This window comes from Equus caballus, chromosome 16 (genome assembly GCF_041296265.1).
Source record: "Equus caballus isolate H_3958 breed thoroughbred chromosome 16, TB-T2T, whole genome shotgun sequence".
In the NCBI taxonomy this organism is placed as follows: Eukaryota; Metazoa; Chordata; class Mammalia; order Perissodactyla; family Equidae; genus Equus; species Equus caballus.
This window is the reverse complement of record NC_091699.1, coordinates 24,706,170-24,729,984: the sequence shown is the minus strand read 5'-3', so window position 1 is coordinate 24,729,984 and position 23,815 is coordinate 24,706,170. Positions and strand designations below refer to the sequence as shown.

At 35.2% G+C, this 23,815-nt stretch overlaps 1 protein-coding gene across 5 annotated transcripts in view; it reads left to right on the top strand.

Annotated features, from left to right (window-relative positions):
• CNTN4 (contactin 4) overlaps positions 1-23,815 on the top strand; it is an 874,155-nt gene that overhangs the window by 268,486 nt on the left and 581,854 nt on the right. The window contains exon 1 of one of the 5 annotated variants that reach the window (XM_070238570.1): positions 11,317-11,697. The exons of 3 other annotated variants lie outside the window; for them this stretch is intronic. The gene's annotated coding sequence lies outside the window, so the exon portion shown is untranslated. Of the gene's footprint in view, positions 1-11,316; positions 11,698-23,815 lie in introns of those variants that run through there. One more of the 5 variants, XM_070238576.1, reaches the window with a different exon arrangement.

Genomic DNA, 23,815 nt, shown 5'->3' with positions numbered 1-23,815 from the left:
TGAGATTGTATTCTTGAGTTCTCTTTCTGTTAGTTTGTTCTTAGAATATGGAAATGCAACTGATTTTTGTAAGTTGATTTTGTACCCTGCAACTTTGCTGTAGTTGTTGATTATTTCTCATAGTTTTCTAATGGATTCTTTAGGGTTTTCTATATATATAAATTCATATCATCTGAAAAAAGCAAGAGTTTCACTTCTTCATTGCATATTTGGAACCCTTTTATTTTTTTTTCTTGCCTAATTGTTCTAGCCAAAACCTCCAGTACTATGTTCAATAAGAGTGGTGAGAGTAGGCACCCTTGTCTTATTCCTGTTCTCAGAGGAATGGCTTTCAATTTTTCCCTGTCTAGTATGATATTAGCTGTGGGTCTGTCATATATGGCCTTTATTATGTTGAGGTACTTTCCTTCTATGCCCATATTATTGAGAGTCTTTGTCATAAATGGATATTGGATACTGTCAAATACTTTTTCTGCATCTATTCAGCTGATCATGTGGTTTTTATTTCTCATTTTCTTAATGTGATGTATCACATTGATTGATTTGCAGATGTTGAACCATCCCTATGTCCCTGGTATAAATCCCACTTGATCATGGTATATGATCAATTTAATGTATTGCTGTATTCAGTTTGCCAATATTTTGTTGAGAAGTTTTGCATCTATATTCATCAGTGATATTGGCCTGTAATTTTACTTCTTTGTGGTGTCCTTGTCTGGTTTTGTTATCAGGGAAATGTTGGACTTATAGAATGAGTTAGGAAATGTTCCGTCTTCTTCAGGTTTTTGAAGAAGGATAGGTATTAAATCTTCTTTGAATGTTTGGTAGAATTCCCCAGAGAAGCCGTCTGGTCCTGGACTTTTATTTTGGGGGAGGTTTTTGATTAGTGTTTCAATCTCTTTACTTGTGATTGGTGTATTCAGATTCTCTGTTTCTTCTTGGTTCAGATTTGGGAGATTGTATGAGTCTAAGAATTTATACGTTTTTTTCTAGATTGTCCAATTTGTTGGTATATAGTTTTTCATAGTATTCTCTTATAATCCTTTATATTTCTGTGGTATCTGTTATAATTTCTCCTCTTTCTAATTTTATTTATTTGAGACTTCTTTCTTTTTTGCTTAGTGGGTCTAGCTAAGGCCTTATCAATTTTGCTTATCTTCTCAAAAAACCAGCTTTTTGCTTCATTGATCCTTTCTACTGTGTTTTTGTTTGTTTGTTTGTATTTCATTTATTTCTGCTCTTTTTTTTTATTTCCCTCCTTCTGCTGACTTTGGGCTTTGTTTTTCTTCTCTTTGTAATTCTGTTAGGTGTAGTTGAGATTGCTTATTTGAGATTTTTCTTATTTGTTAAGGTGGGCCTGTATTGTTATGAATTTCCCTCTTAGGACCAATTTTACTGCATCCCATATGAATTAGTATGGTGTATTTTCATTCACATTTGTCTCCACATATTCTTTTATTTGTCCTTTAATTTCTTCAATGATCTGTTGGTTTCTCAGCAACATGTTATTTAGTCTCCACATATTTTTCACTTTCCAAGCTTTTTTCTTATAGGTTATTTCTAGTTTCATAGTATTGTGGTCACAAAAGGTTCTTGATATGATTTCAATCTTCTTAAATTTGTATTTTTGGATGGAGTGTTCTACGTATATCTATTAACTCTATCTTGTCTAGTTTTTCATTTAAATCCACTATTTCCTTGTTTACTTTCTGTATGGATGATCTATCCATTGATGAAAGTGGGGTGTTAAGGTCCCCTACTTCTATTGTGTTGTTGTTAATATCTCCTTTTCGGTTTGTTAATAGTTGCTTTAGTTACTTTGGTGCTCCTGTGTTGGGTGCATATATATTTTTAAGTGTTTTGTCCTCTTGGTGGAATGTCCCTTTTATCATCTTATACTGCCCTTCCTTGTCTCTCTTTACCTGTTTTGTCTTGAAGTCTACTTTATCTAATATCAGTATGGCAACACCTGTTTTGTTTTGTTTGCCATTGGCTTGGAGTATTGTCTTCCATTCCTTCATTCTGAGTCTGTGTTTGTCTTTGGGATTGAGATGTGTTTCCTAGAGGCAGCATATTGTTGTGTCCTGTTTTTTAATCCATCCTGCCACTCTGTGTCTTTTGATTGGAGAATTCAATCCATTTATATTTAGAGTGATTATTGATATATGAGGGCTTGATGCTGCCATTTTATCAATCGTTTTTTGGTTATTCTGTTTTTCCTTTGTTTCTTGTCCTGTGTATTTTGGACTACCAATTCAACTTGGTAGTTCTCTATGATGGTTTTCTTAGTTTTCTTTTTAATTATCATTTGTGTCTCTGTTCTGATTATTTGTTTAGTGGTTACCATGATGTTTCTATAAAAAATGTCATAGATGTGATAGTCCATTTTCTGATATCCTCTTATTTCCTTAGACTAAGCCAATTCCAGCCCCCACCTCTTCCCCTTCTAAGTTATTATTGTCACAACTTATTCCATCTTCTGTTGTGACTGTGTGGTTAAAATGACAAGATTACATTCATTTTTGATGTTTTCCTTCTCTTTATTTTTAATGTTATAATTAAGTATTTGCTAACCTGTTCTGATAGAGAGCTGCAGCTTTCTGATTTTGTCTATGTATTTATCTCCTTGCTCAAGTCTTTGTAATCTCTTTCTTTTTTTTTTTCAGGTATGAGTGCGTTCTTGAGCATTTCTTGTAGGGCGGCATTTTGTGGGGATGAACTCCCTCAGTTTTTATTTATCTGGGAAAGCTTTTTTTCCTTCATCATATCTGAAGGATCTTTTTGCTATATATAGTATTCTTGGATGAAAGTTTTTGTCTTTCATAATTTTGAATATATCATTACACTCTCTCCTCGTCTGTAAGGTTTTTGCTGAGAAATCTCCTGAAAGCCTGTTAGGAGTTCTTTTACAAGTTATTTTCTTCTGCCTTGCTGCCCTTAATGTATTTTCTTTGTCATTTGATTTTGCCACCTTTACTACTATATGATTTGGAGAAGGTCTTTTAACATTGATAAAATTAGGAGCTCTGATAGCTTCTTTCACTTATATTTCTAGCTCCTGCCCCAGGTTTGGGAAGTTCTCAGCTATTATTTCTTTGAACAAGCTTTCTGCTCCATTCTCCTTCTTTTCTCCCTCTGGAATATGTTTAATCCTTATGTTGCATTTCCTAATTGACTCGGATATTTCTAAGAGAATTTCTTCACTTTTCTTTAGTCTTAATTCTCTCTCCTCCTCCATCTGAAGCCTTTCTATATTGCTGTCCTCTGAGCTGCTAATTCTGTCCTTCATAATACCAGCTCTGTTATTCAGAGATTCTAGATTTTTCTTTATCTTATCCATGTGTTTTTCATTTCCAGCATTTCTGATTGGTTTTTATAGTTTCAATCTCTTATATGAAGAAGTCCCTGATTTCAGTCAATTGTCTATCTGTATTATCTTGTAACTCATTGAGCTTTTTATGATAGCTCTTTTGAATTCTCAGTCATTTAGATTATGAATTTCTGTGCCTTCAGGATTGACTTCTAGGTGCTTGTCATTTTCCTTCTGGTGTAGAATACTCAAATATTTTTTCATATTGTTTGGTGTTGTGGATTTGTGCCTTCTCATAGTGACAGTATTTTGTGGCAGCTTCCACCTGCTGCCCATGGGTGGGCATCAAGAGCTGTGTATTCTGAGCCCCCCAGTGTGTGTGGCTCACTTGCTAACAGCTGCTGCTTTGCTGTGGTATGCATGGGTGCTCTGGCCAACTGGCTGAGCCAGAGCACCATGCAAGGGGAGGGGCAGTTTCTTTTGCCTGTGCGATCCTGGGGGCTTCTCGCTCTGCCCTTACTGTCTGCTGTCCTGGGCTGCTGGCTTGATGAAGACAACCTTGCAATAGCTTAGCCACCACTGTGTCAGACTTTCCCTCCAGCTGAGGGAACTTGAAGTGCAAAGGTGTTCCCCTGGAGGGCTGCTTTCCCGCCCTCTCCTCTCAGAGCCACACACATTCCCACGGTCTCTGCCATTCAGGAGGGAGAGCAGATGACCTTCCATTTCCTCCACCTTCAGACATATGGCTGCATGGGTTTCTTTTGTGTTGTGTGAATGTCCTCTGTTGGTATATGAATGTCATTTTTATCGTATTTCAGAGGAGATAGTCTAAGAGAAGCACTCACTCTGCCCTGATGCTGACATCACAGTGTCCTGCAAATCACTTTTGAAATATATTAACCTGATGAGTTATTTCTAATGTTCTCAAGGCATATCTTTGTTAACAATGAAAAGAAGAACATTTAAAAATTAAATCGGCATAGAGTATTGCTGCTAGTAGGAATTTATTTTTTATCAAAGGAGACGTGATTTCTGTTTTGTTTTATTTTGACCAAGATGTCAAAATTATTATTAATAATAATAATGCTACCCTCTTCCATTTTAAGTAGTTGCCTTTTTATTCACAAAGAAATTTGCCTAAATTATTATTTGATTTATAGGTGAAATAAAAATATAATAATGGAAAATATTTGAAAAATTATAAATCTTAATTATAAAGAATTTAATTTATCATAAACTTAAAAGTAGACATCTGGATGAATTTCACTTTTCTTTTTATGTCTGAGTTCCTATCCAAAAAGCCAGTGCTCAAAGGAGGTTTCCTTGCTTTGTTTTGCTGTTTTTTCTGCAAGACTTGCAATACCAGTTTTAAGGAACACACGTCCATTATTCTTCATTATTTTTTATGTTCCACCCATTATACCTGAACTATGTGTATCATCAGAAGACAGAAAATAAAGAACTGGTCTTCCCAAGAACAAAGTGTGAACAAAATTGATTTTAAAATTGCACTGTACCATGCAAGCTGTGAAGTTCTAGAAGAATGCTATCAGCTACTCTGAAAACATGGTTAAAATAATACTCAGTATCTGTCATTTTTGGTTTCCATGTAATGAAATTAATTAAATATAGTATTGTGATTTTGGGGAAGGCTTTTATTCCAAATTTACTCAGTAGACCTAATTTAAAATGTATGAAATTAAACAGTATATGTTTTGGAAAACAATTTCTTTATATCTTCCCTCTGCAAAAGGCACTTAAAATGGAGAGTTAAATGCTAGAAATATTTCTGATGAGTTGTAGATATGTTTGGTTAAACATTTCTAGTTATTGTTAATACCATAATACACTACTTATATATGGTTAATCTGTCTCTTGTAACTGAATGTTCTGAATACAAAAATGCACAAAAAGTAGGTATATCAGAACTGTTTTCTCTTGCAACCCCTGCAGTGGCATTCTCAGTGGATGAAAAGCTGAGATTCAGGACTCAACGTTACAAACATTGTTTCACTCCTTTGGTTGCTCTCAGAATAAAATCCAAACTCCATGCTATGGCCTGTAGAATCTTAACATGATTGGAAACCTGCCTAACCAATCTGATTTTAATTCTTGCTACTCGTTTCTGCCTGTTGAACTTCCCATTCTCAGTCAAGAATACTCTTCCCCCTTGATATATCTTCACATGGCTGGTACGCTCTCACTATTTTGTTTTCAGAGTAAATATTTACCTCCTCAAAGGCTTTGGCCACTGATCTGTCCTTATTTTAAAACCAATAGCCTTATTTTATTTCTCTGCTAGTAGTTACTACTACTGGAATTTATCTATTTATTGTTTGTTCATCCTTAATCTCTCTCCTTCACTACTTTTTTCCTTCCTTTCCCTCTTTTCATTTTCTCCCCTTGCTATGGTCTACGCCCTTTGATAAAATGTATATTCCTTGAGAGAATGGATCTTGTATGTCTCCTTCATTGACAGAGAGCAAAATAACCACAAGAAAGCAATTTTAAATACTGATGCACCCTGAATAAAAACGTTACACTTGCTTCAGAAAACACATGGTATAGCATTAGCATCCTGCTTGTTTATAAACTAAACTGATGTGAAAACCAAAGATTTGTATTTTTCCCATTGAAATCATTGTAAGCCATCTAGAGAGCTAATGGCTTCTACTTTGAGAGTAACATAAAAGTTAAATATTTTCCATGAAGTTAGTGATTGAGGAATAACCTAAATAGGATTTATAGGTTTTGTCACCACCTAACTTCTTCTGATGTAAAATGATGTTTGTAGAAGTAGAATAGTTTTACAGAAAAATAATACTGGACATATAACTGAGCCTTCATCAAGCCACTTTAATTTCTAAATAATGGTGTTTTATTTATTTATTGTACTGGGAAATTTTGCTCAGAGAATTACTAATCCTGAGCTTTCAATTGAATGCCTTTTAAATAGCATGAACTCTGAAAAGACATTTCCTTCTTGTAGAAGATATATTGTTCTGTAAGTACATTTTTTAGGTTATAAAATAAAAGATGCAAAGCAGAATTCATAATGGTTATTATCTGGCTTAAAATTCTAATAACAGGTGTTCCTTACAGATCTGAATAGCTGGACTGTAATATGAGAGCCAGATTTAGTTTGTAATGGGCTCAATATTGACCTTCCCGGCCCCACTACCTGTGGGCGTCATGCTAACATGATAACATGGCTAGCATCTGAGGAGTACCTTTGTTTATGGGGTTGGGTAACTTCCATATCTTCAAATGTATTAACCAGCATCTAACCCAAAATTACTGAAGCGGAAAAGTGAAACAGAATGCATACTAAGAGTGTGTTAGAGTCATTTACTGTGTACTTATTTTAAGCTCATTTGACTCCTTGTTTCCTCGTTAAATCCATGCTAGCCCCTATTCTGACCATTTTTACAATTGCATTATCTCAGCCCTGCATGGTTGAGAGTCATTATCAAATTCAATATATGAAGCCATGACAAACCCTAAGAAAAATTCAAAAGCTGTGGTGTTTCATTAAGACTACAACAAAGTAGCTGTTTAAGGTCATAGAGCTAGAGGAGAGAAAAACCAAGTATACAAATTCAGCTTCCTAATTTCTGTTCTTGTTCTACACCTCAAAACTCTACCAACTTGTCCTGCAAAGAAAATATATATCAGAGGAAATTGAACCTCATTTTGTTGGATAGTATAATGAATAAAGGATGGAGCACAAGGAACGTTTTCATGTGATGCCTTCATAGATTGAGAAAGATAACTGGCTACATGAACATTGTATTGGATATCTTCATGACCCCAACAAGGATTTTGAGTTTCATGATCCCAAAAACTGATTTTTGAGAATCAAAGATCATCTCCAATCATAAAATCATAAAAACTTTAGTAGCTAGCTTTTTGTTTGAGCTTGTGACTCATGAGAGCTTATTGTAAGGATTCTGATGACCCACCAGTTTTAGAAAGTGGAATAAAGCCCCTTAAACTGGTGTTCTCAGTTGGCTTGTTAGGTGGATCAAGTAAGGACAACAGTGTTAAGTAACTGGAGTGAGTTTTTATTCAACTTGTTTCAATGAACGTTCAATGAACGTGTTACAGTCATTGCAGCTGCTTTTGAGGTCAGAATAGAACTGAACCTCCTCCAAATTGCACCCTGCTAGTAATGCCCAGCCAGGAAAAATTTTCCTCCATGACCCCAAATCAGAAAGCTAAATCAAATTCTACCAGACTGTTTCTCAGTCTTCCCAAATCCATTTGGCTGTCTTTTCTAAGGACAACTTAGTATCAAGGAAGCAAAAACAGTTGTCACTTTGTTCCCATGTGAGGATTCCTCTTTAGGAAGTTCATCATCCACTGTCTCCTGGTAGAGATTTTATGATTTCATATGAACTTAGCTTCTTCTCCTTCCCCTTTATGACCCCTAACACCTCCTTTGGAAACTCTGCTCTGCACCCTCATATCCATCAAGTCCTTGTCATTAAATGTCTGTCATTGGTTGGCTACTTATTATGCCTGTTATCATGAGTTTATAAATATATGCACAGTCTTCATGACCAAGGAGACATGGGATTAATTCTCTGTAGCCTCTCTTTCTGGAACACTTGACTTACCCATTGCATGAGTTTTCTAGGGCTTCTGTAACATAGTGCTACAAACTGGGTGGCTTAAAACAGAAAAATGTATTATCTCACAGTTCTGAAGTCTAGAAAGCCTTGGTCAAGGTGTGTCAGCAGTGTTGATTCCTTCTGAGGGCTGTGAGTCAATCTCTTCCGTACCATTCTTCTGCCTTCTTGTGGTTGGCTTGTAGTCTTTGGAATTCTTGGCTTGTAGATCTCTATCTTCATTTTCACATTGACTTTTTCCTGTGTGTCTGTCTCCAAATTTCCCCCTTTTTTTTTTTAAAGATTTTTTTTTTATTTTTCCTTTTTCTCCCCAAAGCCCCCCAGTACATAGTTGTATATTCTTCGTTGTGGGTCCTTCTAGTTGTGGCATGTGGGACGCTGCCTCAGCGTGGTCTGATGAGCAGTGCCATGTCCGCGCCCAGGATTCGAACCAACGAAACACTGGGCCGCCTACAGCGGAGCGCGCGAACTGAACCACTCGGCCACGGGGCTAGCCCCTCCAAATTTCCCCTTTTATAAGGACACTAGTCTATTGGATTAAGGCCCACCCGAATGACATTATCTTAATTTAACTAATTACATCTGCAATAGCTCTGTTTCCAAATAAGGTCACATTATGAGATACTGGGAGTTGGGACTTCTACATATGAAGTTTTGGGGGAACAAAATTCAACACATAACATCACTCATCTTTCCACAAACTCTTGAGGTGATAATATATGACAGATACTAATCAGTCATTCCTTTTGGTACATTTTTGTTTTTTCATAGACATGGGTTGTATTTCTTTTTGTCTATTCTACCATACTTATATAGGTAGAGAAATATAGATATCTTTACTCTGTCTGCAGATATGCACTTAATAAAATAATCAGTACTTGTGTGTATGGGTCTAACTTACTCTATGAGATTATATAAGGTGCAATAATATGGAACATTTTGAATACATTACCTTCTTTTTATATTGTTATCATTATATGAACTTTGGTTTACATAAACTATAAATACTTGTTAAGTATAACTATTATCATTGAAGCTCACAGATGGTAAATGATATACCTGAAGAGATCAAGTGAAAGATAGGAAAGAATTATCATAAATCCAGTATAGCACTCAAAGAAAATAATTATGAGTGTGAAGTGAGATCACCTTTTGGAACCACAATTGCCAACACCTCCTCACCATCACTGCTCTCCATGGGTCCAGATATGTCATATATGAATTGTCTATTTTAATGCTCATAACAACCCTAAGGGAGAGCTATTATTTTCATTTTACAAATAAGGAAAGCAAAGCTCAAGACTCCTGTTTTGGTCAGGGTTACCCATGGATATTCAAACACCAGTCTCTCTAGTCCAAAGCTGATCAATGAAAGCTAAATTCTTAGGCATGCCAATGAACGTGTGTTTGCCAAGAGAATGTCACTGTATATGAAAAGGACGGGGTTTTTTTTGAATATTGAGAATGAAAAAAAAATACCAAAATACATAGCATCTTCAAACTAGAATAAAGGGGGTCACTAAGGGCTGAGTAAGCAGGCCTTAGGGTTTCCATGCTAACAGGAAACACAGGGGCAGGGACTAGACCTAGCTAAATGGGAAGATAGTGTATTACAGATACACTGTTTCAAAGACCCTGAGGCTTAGGCCTGCATGGAAAATCTCTTTTTGATCTACCACTAAGTCAAAGCCCACTTTATTAACAATTAGTGAAGATGGAGCCTTATTCCTATAAGCCCATGAAAAAAGTGCTCAATATGATAAGTTATAAGAGAAATGAAAATTAAAACCATGACATACTGCTTTACCCACTAAATGGCTAAAAGGAAGGAAATTGATACCAACAAATATTGGCATGGATGTGGAACAACGAGAACTCTCATACATTATGGGTGGGAATGTTAAGTGGGGCAATTACTTTGGAAAATACTTTGACAGTTTCATAAAAAGTTAAAATAAATCTATACTATGACCTAGGAATTATGTTTCTATACACGGAAATTTATCCAAGAGGCGTGAAAACATATCTGCGAAAAGCCTTAGATCAGAATGTTCATCGCAGCTTTATTCACAGTCACAAAAAACTTGAAACAGCCGAAGTGTCTATCAACAGAAGAATAGGTAAGAAAACGGTGGCGTATTCATACAATGGAAAACTATTCAGCAATAAAAGGCAACAACATGTATGAATCTTGAAACATGTTGAATAAAAGAATCTAGATACAAAGAAATACATACTTTATGATGATTCCATTTATGTAGAACACTAGAATAGGTAACATAATCTATAATGCAAGAAATCAGTTCCTTTGAGGGCAGGATGTTGACTGGGCAGCAATATAAGGGAACCCAGGAGTGATGAAAACAGTCTGTATCTTGATAGGACTATGGATTGAACTGTACACTTCAGATCTGTACAGGTTACTATATGTAAATTATTTCTCAAAAAATATTCTTTAAAATTATTAAGGCTTACATATTATGGGCTGCCCATGCATTGAAGAAACCGTTATATATGAATTATTGTGTGTAGCCAAATACTCATGTGCGAAAGAGCAAAAAACACACAGGCACACAAAGTGCATGCATGGTGATTGTGTCTCTGACTGATCTGTTTTCGGGTGTGAGGGATAATGAGATGGACAGAAGGTAGATTTGAACCTGAAATGTCCTCTCAGGAATCCTGTTAAAGCCTACTTTTTAGGTGCTGGCCTGGTGGAGCAGCGGTTAAGTGCGCACGTTCTGCTTTGGCGGCCCGGGGTTCGCCGGTTCGGATCCAGGGTGCAGACATGGCACTGCTTGGCAAGCCATGCTGTGGTAGGCGTCCCACATATAAAGTGGAGGAAGATGGGCACAGATGTTAGCTCAGGGCCAGTCTTCCTCAAAAAAATGAAAAAAAGCACCTACTTTTTAGAAGCAGTAGGGTTAAATTCCCTCCTCCCCCTTTTTGGTCCAAAGAGCTCCTCAGATTGAGTTTACTGCCCACTTCCCCAACCTTCTGCATTCCTTACTTTTCCCTGGACATCTTCGCTAGCCAGATTCTCATTTAAAATGGTATCCCTTTGAATTGACTGTGCTCGAAGAGATAGAACTCCCATGATGCCACAACAAACCCAGCTTGTGCAAAGGCAGTACTAATTTTAAAACTCAAGTGTTATGTCTGGAATTTTTCTTTCTTTTTTTTTTTTTTATTATTAACCTCTCATAGAACTCTCTGTGCTGTCATACATAAATCAGAGGATTATGAAAGAACTAGTCAAAGTGGCTGTTTCCTTCTAAGGCTGTAATTTGGCTCCATGAATTATTAATTATTAGACCAGTATGGCATCAGCTCCTCAGAACCCAATATAAATGTAAAAGGCTCACCTTATCAGTTATAATCTAAGGAGCTGCAGTAATGTAATTCTTACCATTTAGTGCTCTCTGGTATGTTAAAGGAATTTGGAATATTCAACCCGCAAAACTTTCTGAAAGAAAATACAAAGCAGAGTTTTTCTGTGAGTAGATTTGAAATTCAGTTTAAGAAGCAGATGTGGATTGCTTCAAGGGTTTTGATTATTGTGAAGGATGGAGTTGTTTCATAGATGCTGAAGCAAATAACAGGACATGTAAAAGACTGTGGTTGAAGAAAACTGTCTGAAAGTAAAGATTTGGAACATCTTGCATCTCTGCTACTGTTAAGGAGGAAATAAATAATGCACCAAGGATTGAAGTTGTGCTAAAGTTCAGTATTTGTTGAAAGCAGACATCCGATATAGTAAGTACGTTATTTTTCGTACATGAATTATAGCTCTTCAAAGAATCAAGAACTAAGAATGTATGATCCTTTTTGTTTTTTGCTGGGATACTTAGCTTTAATACTTGATGAAGCCTCCTAGTCTTCTTTGGATCTCTCTTTAATATGTAATGTCGTTTTATTTTAAAACCTTCTGCAGAAAATATATGAGCTTAAATTCTGTTCTTTTTTGTGAACACAAGATTAGTCTCATTTTATGTGCAGGATTTTTTTTAGCAGTTTCTGAATATTTCAGAAGTGTGCTCTCTACATATGCACACATCTAACTCTATCAAATTCAGACAACAGCATTCCTAACTAATACTATAAATGCCACATTGCTCAACATTACAATTTAAAGTAGGAAATTACATCACAGCTTTAATCTATCCAGTGATTTTTGAATTGGTGGTTTTGTCAATATAAATTCTAATAAGGTAGAAATATATGTTGTGGTTAGCTGCACTGAAATAAATGTATCATCTTTCACTAGCTTAGCCCTTTTAGGAGATCTTTTTAGAAATAATTATTTGCTAAATCTCTGCAAACTTTCATATTATTAATAGAAATTTCAGTAGCTTTATTACTTTGAGTACTCTGCAGTGATCTTAGTTCTAGTTCTATTTGACTTAAAACAGATTACATTAAAAAATAATTCTATGGTGTTGAATTTGTTACAGGAAAATAGTAAATTCATTCTATAAAAATGACTAAATGTGAAAATGACCTGGGAGATAAAAATACCTTGATTATGCTCTGCTGCTTCTGTATAGCCAGTTTTAACAAATTGACAAGTTAAAATTTTGCTTGACTCCTAAATGATGTTAAAGTATTAAAAATAGAGGTAGTTTTCTTTGTTAGGCCAGCGAGGTCAAGGTGTGACACATAGCATTTCAAAGATAAATAACAATGCATCAGAAATTATGAAAACTCCTATTATTTTAAGAATGCTTGAACAATAGCACACATATCTAAAGAATTTCCTGAAAGAAAGAGATTGTGTCATATAATTGTAGGACACATTAAAACAAAAACAAAAAATGTCGTTTCTCCTTTACGGTGAAATAATTCATTTTCTATTTTAAATAAATTGTTTTGTATATGCAAAATTAGGGACAAATATAAATCAGAATGACAATTACATGAAATTGTTTCATTGTTAATATGGTACTGTTTTAGACCCATTTACACTATTGGCCAATAGCTATTATTTAAAAAAAATTAATATTTTCCTGACTTTATTTTCTATATGAGAAGTTGGCCCATTATATTGCCATTAAGGGGGGAAAACTGTGTAGAAGCAGATATAATTTGGGAAGATTTAGTGAGGTTGTGTTGAGTCGACTGTACTTTGGTTCAATATTAAAACAAACCTCTCCTTTATAACTAAAGCATTTCCAACGCATAGTTTCTGGCCCATCGATGTTGGGCAGCATATTACCAAAACTTGAGAGTTCCTTGAAACACTTGGAAATGAAATTTGATCTGAACTTGATCACAAATGATGGCCTCATTCTCCTTTCAGTTTTGCTGACCAAATTTGATCCTGTACATTCTGTTTTACCACAGATTTGGGTTATATATTTGGATTTTCACTGAAACTATAGAATATAGGGGTCAGGCTTTTTCAGAGGTCGATTCGTTAGATGAGTCCTACGTTTTAAATTTGCCCAATGAAAGATAGTAAGTTTAAAATACATAACAACGTAGGAACAGGGCAGCATTTTAGAAAAATGCAATATGCAGAAAGCATCCTTTGGCCTAACACAGGCATTTTACTAAGAAAGAGCTATTGAGCTGAAAAACAAATGTGCCTTTGATTGGAGCCCCCGCTGTTCCCATCCCATATTCTTGTCCTTTCTTCTAGGATCACTTTCTGTTTTGATTTCCCCTTGTGCTGGCTTAGTCTCTGTTTCCTATTGCTGGACATGCTAAACCTTGGTAAGCATTTTAAGCTTGCTCACTTGCTGTACCCTGACTGGTGTCTTCTCCAAGTCTTATTTTACTCATGTAAAGTTTAAGCCATTGTAACTTCTGTGACCACAGTTTCAAGATGGTTCTCATGTAGTAGATGATTTAAAAAATTTTTTTCATGTGGAATATTTTAGGATCCTTTTGTGATTTCAGCCTGGAGTGAAATAGAGCTGATTTTGAAAACACGCTATGCTATTTTCTGGTGGTTACTAGTTACATAAGCTCTCCAAGCTTCTATTTTTCCATGTGTGTAAATGAAGATATTAATACTAGCTATTTCATTGGGTTTTTGAGAAAATCAGATAGAGAGTACATATCAAATACTTAGTATTTTCCTTGCATCTAGTAAATGCTCAATAAATTTATTACTGCCTTGACCTTTTGTATCAGAAGTGCTTATGCTTTTTCAGAAATCACTGCAATTAATTCTAGTTTGGGGTAATAATGGTTTTGGTCTGTTATATAGATTCTAAGTAGAGTAACCATGAATCTTTTTTAAATGTATATTTATTTTTAATGAAGAGTAAAAATCAAATGGTTTCTATCATTACCAGCTTACCACATAATCATACTGTGGTGGAAAGCTACTTGAAAAGAGTAACCTCCCTATTTTTCTTCGAATAGAATCAATAGATATGAGTGATTTTATTAGTTAAGAAATATGTCAAGGAAGAATGTAACTGCGTACATCATGTGATATAATTTAATGTGAGCAGACAAACTGAGACTAATTATGGGGTTAGGATTTCCCAGGAAATATTTATATAACTAATTTCTGCAGGTTGGAAACCAGTCTTGTAAGGATTTCCAGGTTCTCTGCCTTCAGTAAAGCAGCACCTTCTTTCCTTCAAAACCTAACTTCTTTACAGAACTTTCCAGATTAACACTACCATGAAATAATATTTTTCTTACTTTAAACATTTCTACTGTAACAAAACCAGAAACTTGTTTCTGTATTATTTTGAAATTTTCTGCATTTTTTTTCATTATATATATATATTTTTACCTTAAACTTAATTACAAAGTTTTGGAATCACATGCTTACCATTGAAACTTCCCTGCCACCTGATGTGTGTTTGTGTTCCCATAGGTAAGTAGGGAAGTACATAATATAGCTCAGGTTCTAAATGCTAGTTCAATTAAAAAAATAAATAGATATAAAATGTAGATTTAATAATGAGTTGATGTTTTTCCTGAAATATTCATGATATTAATATTTTCTGTGACTGTATCTGAGTGATGATGTAGAAATCATGCCTATTATAATTTTTAAAATGAAATATTTGATGACATTTTGTGCCTGTAAGCAAAGAAACTAACATTGTGATGGCTTTTATTCCAAGTTTTCCAATGACTACTTTGAAATCATTTGAGAAACACTGCCCCATGCTCTTTCAATTTCTAAGTGAATATATATATATACATATATATATATATATATATATATGTATATATATCACTTCCCTTGGTTTAAAATTAGCCCTTTTTGGGGAGCATTATTATAGTTCTTTTATAGATTTCTTATAGGTGTGAGTGAATCAAGAAACTAGCATAGAACATAGCACATGATAAGTAATCATTTAATTTTGACTTTTCCTCCACTTTATACCTTTAAGGGATGTACACCAAATATTGAGATGGAAAGGATATAGCTATTCTGATTTTGATCAGCCTTATTTAGAGTTAGTTATTTCTCCAAATTTGCCAAAATCATAATTAAGAATTACTTCTTAATAGACTTCAGAGAGTATCTCAGTTACATTATTTGGATCTCATAATTTAAAATTAGAAATGGATCTCAGAGATCATGTAGTTCATCACATAAATGGGGAGATAGATTCCAAGAGGCCTCTCAAGGTCATAAAGCCTGTTAGTGGTGGAGCCAGATACAGAAATCAGGTCTTCTGACTTCTTGTATAATGTCATTTTTAGTGCACCATATTTCCTCTGAGATCGATAAACTGTTCCCTGCTGCCATTCAGAAGTCACTTAGATATTTGTGGATAATCTAGCATAGTGGCTATTTTGGAGTATCACCCTAGCAGTTAAGATAACAAAAGATAGTTTTCACTTGAATATGCTTTTGTGCATAAATTATTTCACAACTTTGAGGTTTTTTTCTGCAAAGTAAGTTTCTGATATTTTGGTTTTTCTAGTTTTCTCATGTGGAATGAGGGATGGAGACAGTTCAAGTAATTCAAAGAATTAAACGCAAACAGGAAAAAGAATTATTTCGTTCTTATTCAGAATGAACAAAATACCTGGTTTGATGTTTTCTTCAGGGACTCCAAATCCATTGCTTCTATAGCTAGTAATAGTTTGCTCTTCAGATAGGCTGCAAACTTCGTAGAGGTTAAAACTTTCATCACACAAGTGTGGCTGTTTGTTCACCATAGTGCCTGGCCAGGTAAACTTTAACCAAAACCTCGAGAGATTGAATATTTTAATCCTACAAAAGCAATTTTTTTCACTGGCAAAATAGTACTTGGATTTTGAGTATTTCTCAGAGGAACTAGGCTGGGAATTTAAAATGCGTTAGAGCTCCACTCAGGGCAAAGAACATCTGCTGGACTGTAATCTAATAAAACAGAATTGGACAAAGATGAGGTCTGTGACATATGCTCTGCTGGAGCTGTACTTGAACAGCTCAAGCAGTTTTGCTTTGACAAGCTGATCAAGACAATGGGCTTGTGGAAACAGCCTTGCTAGGACAGATGTATCCTTCCTTCAGGGTTCTGCCCCCAATCCCCCTTGCAGCTGAATTTACTGGAATTTTCTCATGTCCCTAACATACAGTCTAAGGGCTGAGCTCCCTTCCCATTTCTTTTTGATAGATTCTCCCATCTGAGTTTAGTAATAACTATGAGGAATTTAGCCAAATGGAAATTGACTGAATAACGTAAGGAAAGGAGATGTGGATTCAAATTTAAAAGTTTCAGATTCAAGGGGCTGGTCTGCTGGTGTAGTAGTTAAGTTTGTGCACTCCGCTTTGGCAGCCTGAGGATTGCCGGTTCAGATCCAGGGCTCAGACCTACACATCACTCATCAGGCCATGCTGTGGCAGCATCCCACATACAAAATAGAGGAAGATTGGCATAGATATTAGCTCAGGGACTATCTTCTTCAAGCGAAAAAAAGGAAGATTGGCAACAGATGTTAGCGCAGGGTCAATCTAGCAATAACAATTTCCACCTTCTTTATGGCTCAGGGGTTTTTTTAGGAATTAAGTGTACTTCAGGTATTTCCAAGTTCTTTAAGTGGTTCATACTCTATGCGGGATAATAGTAATTGCACTGATTCCTTGTGTATCTTCTCTTGAATGGAGGAATGTGTTAGTTTGCCCAGGCTGCTGTAACAAAGTACCACAAACTTGGTGGCTTAAACAACAGTAATTTATTGTCTCACAGATCTGGAGGCTAGAAGTCCAAGATCAAGGTTTCTGCCGAGTTAATTCCTTCCCAGGGCTGTGAGGGAGAATCTGCTCCAGGCCTTTCTCCTAGCTTCTGTTGGTTTGCTATCTTTGTGTTCCTTGTTGTGTAGAAGCGTCACCCTGATCTCTGCCTTCACATTCACGTGGCATTCTCCCTGTGTGTGTGTGTGTCCAAATTTCCCATTTTTAAAAGTACATCAGTCATATTGGATTATGGGTTCACCCTATTCCAGTATACACTCATCTTAACTAATTACACCTACAATGCCCCTATTTCCAAATGGATCACATCCTGAGGTACTGGGGGTTAGAACTTCAACATATGAATTTGGGGGCAGGGGCACATAATTCAACCCACAACAAGGAGCGTGGGTTTTTTTTTTTTGTATTATTTTCCTTACTTAGTGTCCTTTTTACTGATTGGAACCTTTGAGATTACCATAATGTTATTCTGCGTCTTTCCATTTCTCTGTTCCTACTCTCTTTATAAACTTCAAACCACCTCCTAATATATTCGATTTATAATCTCACAGTAGGAGAATATAGAAAGAGATAAACATTATAATGAGTAATTGCAAATTGATTTTAGTAAATTAACAGTCTAGGCTAATCTGACTACCAGGAATTATTTTAGTCAGTTTCTGAGAATCACCAAATAATTTTCAAGGAAATTTGTTTACATTATCTCATTTAAACCAACATCGCTACTATTTATACCCATTTTAAAGATGTAGGAATTCATGTTTAGAGGTGACGAAATGCCAAATGTCACTTGGGTAATGCCTGAATTAGATACAGCCTGGATTAGATATTACAAGAGATTTCAAATCCAAATCTCGAATTCTTTCTGATCAATCATCATTTTGCCCTTTTGAAAATGGATGCAGGTAAGTTTATGACTCATTTGGGTCTCAAATAGAGACCCATGGAATCATATAGTGGACTCTGTAAGTGCAAATTGTCCATATAATACCTTCTCAATTTTCTCACATCAAATGTTTCTGATTCCTCTTATCTATCAACTAGTGGTCATTATGTATAAGGCTCTATGGTTGACAGAGATTATGAAAAGAATTGTTTCATTTCTCTAAATAATTTTTCTCCTGCATAAGCCTTATTTTTTTTTTATTTCTGCTCTAACAAATTATCACGAATTTAGTGGCTTAAAACAAGAGCCATTCATTAGCTCACAATTTTCTTGGGTCAGAAGTGTGAATACAGCATGGATCTCTGCTGGGGATCTCATACGGCTGAAAGCAAGGAATCAGCAGACTTTTTAATGTTTTTTTTTTTTGCTGCAGCTGTAGAGAAAATCTGTTTTTAGGATCATTCAAGCTGTTGTCAGAGTTCACTTCCATGTGATTGTAGGGTTGAGGTCCCCATTTCTTACTGGTTCTCCTGGAGTCATTCTCAGCTCCTAGGGTCTGCCTACATAGCCTGGCTCATGGCCTTCTTCAAAGCCAGAAGTGGTGTGTCGGTTTCTTCCTACATCTCTCCCTGCCCTCCCTTTTGCCTCATTTCTCTGGCCTCATCTTCTTACCCACATACATCTGATGGAATCTTCTACCTTCCTCTTCTGCTTTTAAGCAATGTGTTGCTTAAATTGTACTGTGATTACATTTGGGCCGACCACTTGTCCAGAATAATCTCCCTATTTTAAAGTCAGCTGATAAATAAGCTTAATTTCATCAGCAAAGTCTCTTCGCAGAAGTACTTATGTTAGTGTTTGACAGAATAACTAGGGAATAGAAACTTGGAGGGACATATTTAGAATTCTGCTTATCACATCCTGGTAATTGTTTTTCATATTAAACATTTTCATATTGGACAGCAATATGCCTGTAAAATCATGTATTTTAGAGTTTACAAAGTGCCTTCACATTTATTATCATGTTATTCTCATGCCTTCTCTAGGGGATGGAGGTAATCATTCCCATTTCATAGGTAGGGAAACAAAGGCACTGAGCCAAGAGTTCTCAGATGCACTAGTCTCATATCTGAAAGTGTTAGAGTTCTTCTCAGTGCACAGAACATCTGCTAGTCTTTAACCTGGTAAAAGAGAACCAGGCCCTTATTTTACTCCTCCTTCTGTTTTAATTCTTTAAAATAGTTGACTTATTATTTTGCACCAAAAAGGTAAGGAAGTGCTCTAAAAGGGTAGGGTCAAGTCAAAGGATACAGGTGCCAACATGAAAGAGGCCCCAATAGCCAAATCTGGAAAATTAGAGCAACCCAATAAATAACTATAATGTTGAATTTTAACCCATGGAATAAAATAAATATCCATGAGCCCATACTGAAATAAGTAGATAGATAGATAGATAGGTAGGTAGGCAGATAGACAGATAGGAGAGAAGACACAGCTCTTCCTTATGGAAGAATTCTAATTAATAAGTGTATAAGGAGTAAAGAATATGGAACATCATCATTAGAAAACCACAGTAATAATTGTTGTAGGCAAGACCCATTGATGGATGCTAAAACTAGCTGATGAAGGTTTGGAGATAAACTAACTTTTCTTACTCTCAAAGCATCTCTCCCCAAGTCTTTAACAAAGAGGAAAATTATGACTTTACAGTGGAAAAACTCAGCAGACACTACTTTAACCAAGTGATCATGTTGCAACCAAGTGATCATGGTTAGCATCACTAATGATGGGACATATGGATGTTATGTACCCCTGACATGATGCACTGAGAAGGGCACATTACTTCTGTGTTATTCTTGAAAAAATACGTAACCACAATATAACCATTAGGAAACATCAGACAAACCCAAAGTGAGGGACACTATGAAATAGTTTACCCATGTTCTTTATTATATCATTGCATCATGGAACAGGAAAAGAATATTAGTGCAAACACTGGTAAAATCTGCATAAAGTTTGTAGTCTGTTTCTTGTTTTGATCGTGGTGTTATGTTTTGTAGGTTAACATTGGGAAAGCTGGATGAAGGGTATATGGGAATTCTCTGTACTATTTTTACCATTTTTTAGTCTAGGATAATTTTTTTTAAAGTCTGGTTCTCTCATTAACTAGGTTTGTAGCACTGGACAACACACATAATCTCATTGAGCTTCATTTTCCTTATCTATAAAGTAGACCTAACAATACAGAGCCTTTTACGGACAAAGCATGTGAAATGTAATTTAGATAGCATAATAATTAAAAGCAATTGATTTGAAATCATACAAATGTGGTATTAGTCCTGGTTCTACCAATTAAGACTGTGTAACCACACAAAACTTAGCTAAGTTTATTCAGCCTCAGTTTTCCTATTTTTAGTGTTTACGGAGTTACTGTGAATTTTAAATATGATACAACAGATAAGCACTATTCGAGGCATTGTCAGAGCATGCACTCAAAAACTTGCTATTGTTATTACATATTTGTGTATAAAATTCTCATTGACTTAGTAGGTTCTAATTATTATGTCTTGACTTTGATGCAACTTTTAAAATAATTGTGGTCAAGTGTATATAACATAAAATTTGCTATTTTAAGCATTTTTAAGTGTGCAATTTAGTGACATTATGTTCACAATGTTGTATAACTGTCCCCAAAACTTTTTCCTCACCTCCAGAGAGAAACTCTATAACCATTAAGCAACAACTTCCTATTTCTCCCCACCCCCAGCTCCTGATACCTCTGATCTGCTTTATGTCTTTTATGAATTAGTCCAGTCTAGATATTTCATATAAATGGAATAATATAACATATGTCCTTCTGTTTCTGTTCAGTGTAGCTTTTTACTTAAATCTAAGTTCAGTATCTGTTGTTCTAAACAGTATTTTCTATACTTGCATGATTTGGATGATCAGGAAAACGTTTTGTTCGTTTGTTGAGAAAGGCAAATGAACAAAAATATGGCAATCTAATTTAATAACCAAAGATTCTTTCAAGAAATTACAGTCATGTGTTGCTTAACCGTGGAGATACATTCTGAGAAATACATTATTAGGTGAGTTCCTCATTGTGTGAACATGATAGAGTATACGTACACAAACTTAGCTGGTATAGCTTACTGCACACCTTGGCTCTATGGTGCTAATCTTAGAGTCCTCCATTGTATATGCGCTCTGTCGTTGACCAAGATGTCGTTATTTGGCTTCTGACTATATATGTGAAAATGTTCATCACAATTATATTAATTATAGCAAAATGATAACTTAAATGCCCGAGAATAGTTGAATGATTAAATTAAAACTGAATTCCAAGAAAATGCTGCCTGATGATTTCTGGATAGTAGAAATTTTATTTTCTGTTTTATTTTTCATATTTGTTATTTTAAACATGTATTATTTTCTTAAGAGAAATCTCTAAAAATAAGAACAAATTTATATTTAGTCAACTGATCAATACTTTTATATTTACTATTTGTATAGCCCATGTCTAAGCTGAAATGTTCAAACTACTACCCAGAGTAGTATTAGTCCATAAGTTACTTGTGAATTGACAAATAAATCTGTAAATGTGTATGCCAGGGGGTGAACCAAGAATGAGAAAATAGAAATTTGGATCCAGTGCTCTGGATTCCAGTATCTCACATTAGATTTTTTTTGTTTTTGCGTAAATGGTAAAAATTAAGCATCTCTCAAATATTTAGTTCACGCGTTTAGTTCATGTGTTATTATTTGAAGCTGAAAGTAATAAATATGTTTGACGAATAAGATTGCAGGTATATTTCCATGGAAAGAAGGGCCATAAAGAGGTAAGTTATTTTTACTTGTAACTTGTTTAGCTTGAGACAAAGAGGAAAAAAAATTGAGATTAATCAGTTGTCAACTAGCTTCTGAGAAACCCAGATATATCTAAAGAATCATGCTGAGGTTTGATATACTTTTAAAGTTTTCTTTTCTCGTTTTTTTTTTTGCAAATCCATTTTATGCACTCCTTGATCTGTAGATCAACCAAGATCTGGTAACTTTTGTAACTGTCGTAAATCTATCTCACTATATGGAAGAATGCTTTAAAACATAGAAAAATCATAAAATAAAACAAGTGTAAAGAACACTGGTCTGGAATTTGGGTGATGTGTTTATTTTAGTCATCTTAGCTTCATACATCATCTGTCCACATTCATTGGACTTACTTCTAATCTATCATATGGGATGATACTTTCCTTTTGGGTCATGAGAAGGTAGAAATAGTGTATTTATGTCAAAACTGATAATCCACATCAGTTAAAATGTCAAATTTGATGTCTGATGGATAACAAACAAATGTTGTCATGAAAATTTGTCCCTATCCCTACATGGAAATATCTTGCTTTAACAAAAGCTAGTATTTCAAAAATTGGTAAATTAAAAGATTAATCACTATATGTGATACATCTTCGCTTCACAAAGTAATCCCTATGTAATTCATCTAAATTGTTGACTACTATACCACTAATAATATATTTGTGTAATTATGCATATAATGGATATATGTATATATCTGTGCTCTTCTACCTTCATGATGAACATTAGTGACACATTTGTTTAAAGTTACTTCATTTATGAGCAGCATGGTAGTTAAAAAGGTTTAGAATGGTCATTATATAAAAAATATTGTTGTAGGAAAGAATATGTGAAATCAAGTAGCACTTATTTTTTGCTTTGTTTTCATTCTGATCATAAGCAACTGTGTCCAGCAAACAATGTATCACCAAATAGGTGTTTTCTGTACAATCTAAGAGGGAATTTGGACTAAGGCATTTCTGTATTGATATCCTCAGCGCTACATATCCCTTGAGACCAATTACAAAGGCTCACAAGGTTGTTTTTATTTTGCTTTCTCTTGATGCCTTTTTAATGAGGCCTCCCAGTAAACAGCAAGCATGATGCTTTCTTGTTGGAGACCTGTCTGCCGCCTTCAACCATTTATTACTAATACATCTGGGAGATGATGTATAAATTAAATATTAGGAAAGTGTACTTTAGGAAAAAAGTAGTAAGAGGTATAATTTATAATTCTCATTTAGAGAAAGTCATGCCAGCAATTTGCTAATGGAAGGACACCGAGAGTCACTCTTGGAAACATGGTTGTGGTTTATGTAATAAATAGAGATAGTAGATGAAGAGAGTCTTCAGTCTGTATATTTGGGCATGTGGTTCAATTTAATACATTACAAAGACAGAAGTTCCCAGTTTTTCCCTCAGAGTGACCCCTTGGAAAAGTGACAAGTAATAAAGAACAAAACTGACCTATCAATGTGTGTTATCTCATAACTTCTCTAAATGACAAAAATATTATGTTTATCAATACTTAGTGAAAATACTTTCATCATAGGATAGAATGTGAGAAGAGTAGATGTCAGTGTCATCTTGGGTTTGATCTAGAAGGGATTTTAGAGGGTATTTCAGAACAGTCTTCTCATTGTACAGATGATGAAACTCAGGCCATGGCTGTTTATGACTTACCCAAGGTCTTGTAACTTTGAAAATATTAAGCTTTGGGGCTGGCCCAGTGGTGCAGTGGTTAAGTTCACACGTGCCACTTCAGTGGCCCAGGGTTCGCCAGTTCAGATCTTGGGTGGGAACCTACACACCACCTGTCAAGCTATGCTGTGGCAGGCGTCCCACATATAAAGTAGAGGAAGATGGGCTTGGATGTTAGCTCTGGGCCAGTATTCCTCAGCAAAAAGAAGAGGATTGGTGGCAGATGTTAGCTCAGGGCTAATCTTCCTCAAAAAACAAAAAATGAAAAAAATAAA